Source organism: Vulpes vulpes, unplaced genomic scaffold (assembly GCF_048418805.1).
Source record: "Vulpes vulpes isolate BD-2025 unplaced genomic scaffold, VulVul3 u000000899, whole genome shotgun sequence".
NCBI lineage: Eukaryota > Metazoa > Chordata > Mammalia > Carnivora > Canidae > Vulpes > Vulpes vulpes.
In genome coordinates, this window is record NW_027325780.1 from 3,504,712 (window position 1) to 3,506,735 (window position 2,024).

The 2,024-nt window shown below is 40.9% G+C and overlaps 1 long non-coding RNA gene across 1 annotated transcript in view; it reads right to left on the reverse strand.

Moving 5' to 3' along the window:
• Positions 1 to 586: 586 nt before the first annotated feature.
• LOC140597309 (uncharacterized) overlaps positions 587 to 2,024 on the reverse strand; it is a 2,840-nt gene continuing 1,402 nt past the window's right edge. The window contains exon 3 of the long non-coding RNA XR_011999179.1: positions 587 to 1,790. This is a non-coding gene — a long non-coding RNA (uncharacterized lncRNA). The remainder of the gene's footprint in view (positions 1,791 to 2,024) is intronic.

Genomic DNA, 2,024 nt, shown 5'->3' on the forward strand with positions numbered 1-2,024 from the left:
TCTTCACACCACAAAAGGAAAGGTCAAATTATTCAAGCTTATGAAGCCTGGTTATAAAACCAGAGAGCCAAATTATTTGTTCACAGCGAGATCACAAACTGTTACGCAGCTTTGATATTGATGGCATAAACAAATTTTCTCCTTGAACACTACTTTAAGGGGAAGTTATCACAAAGTTGCTTGTGAACAAACAATGATCTCTGTTCAGCCCACAGTTAGCTGAGCTGCAACACGTGTAGACCTGCCAGAAGTACCTGAGTCCATAAGCCAGTGTACTTTTTCTCCTTACCTGTGTCCAAATGGGCATTGCTAATTGCTGACTTTTGGGGTTCCTTGCTCCATTTTTCTTTTGTTCACACAATAGGTCACAATTCAGGCCACTATATAATTCATTCTGTTTTTACTTACCAAATTACCAATGTATTGTAGTTCCAACTTCCTAGAAATATCCATTTTTTTCATTTTTAAAAATATTTTATTTATTCATTTATTTGAGAAAGAGAGTGCTGTGTGAGTAGGGGAGGAGCAGAGGGAGAAAAATTAGCAGACTCTGAGTTGAGCATAGAGACTGACATGCAGTTTGATCCTGAGCCAAAATGAAGAGTTGGATGCTCAACCAACTGAGCCACCTAGGCATCCCTCCATTTTTTCTTTTTTTTTTTTTCCATTTTTTCTTTATTGAAACTTGGAGTATAATCAAATTCTTCCATCACCCTTTGACAGGAAGATGGCTTTGAATCTTGGTTATACCAATTGAAATTTCAGAGGATTCATTAGGCAGTGTTCTTTTAATTATAAGCAAAGGAAAACCCAGTTCAAAATTTGTTGGTTTATGTAATTTCAAAGTTTCTGGCACAGCTGGATCCAAGGATTCAAACAATGTCATCAACCTATTTTCGGATCAGTTCTGCTGCATATTGACTTCATTTTCAAGTAGGCTCACGTCAAGTGATGGCTTCTAACAGGCTCCAGGCACACATCTTTTCAGTTTCAAGTCCGGCTGAATAAAAGCTTCTCTTTTTCTCAATAGTTCACTAAAAAACTCTTACAATTAAACTGCATTGGCCTGGCTTGGGTTAGGTGCCCATTGCTGAGCCATGGTGTTTAGGGAGACAGAATGCATTTATTATCTAGATCTTGGTTACATGACTGCTCCAGAGAACCAGTTTTTGTGCATGAACAGAGTAAGTGTATCATGATGATGCTGTTACCAGAAGAAGAGGGGTGGATTCCAGGTAGGCAAAACCCAACATGTTTTCACTGAAGAAGCAACCAGATTTGTCTTCTCTCCAATTTTTAAGGGGTTTATTTTCCTTTGTGCCATGTATACCCCAAAATTAGGTAGAATGGAGGACATTCTTTCATCCAGGACTTTAGTGCAGAGAATGTACACAACTGACCACAGCAAACAAACAAACAAACAAACAAACAAACAAGGCAAGCATCCTATGAACAGTATAGAGGGCAAATGGGAATTCTGTAAATTTAAAGGAAAGAGGATTATTATGGTTTCAAAAGATAAAGGACGGTTTCATGGCAGAGGTGGCACTTAAGCCCTGTAAGATAGGTAGGATTTTCATAAATGGAGACAGAGAGAGGGACTGACACTGTCTGGGGGGGGGGGGGGGGGGGAAGGTACTACACACTGGAAAGAGCATCATGGGTGCCTCTTTTGTGTCCAACGGATGCTTCTGATTGTGTGTAAAAGATGCAGTAAAGGTCCATGCGATGTCAGGTTGAACAGCAGATGTTATGGTGGGTTTGGACAGCTTATCCAGGAGGAATGTGCTCTGCAGAGGATAAAGTTGGGTGAGTTTCAGGCATTGTGAAGCTGTCCCGTACCTTCTATTTTAGTGCTTCTGAAAGTGTGGTCTGGGATGCTTTTTTAAACATGCAGATTTCTGCGTTGATCCCAGACCTGACAGAATCAGAATTTCAGAGGGAGTAGGTCCTTCAGCTTTTTGTCTGGGGCTGAGCCTGAGGGCATTGTGGGATGTCCCCCAAGCCTACCTTCAGCCTTGCCT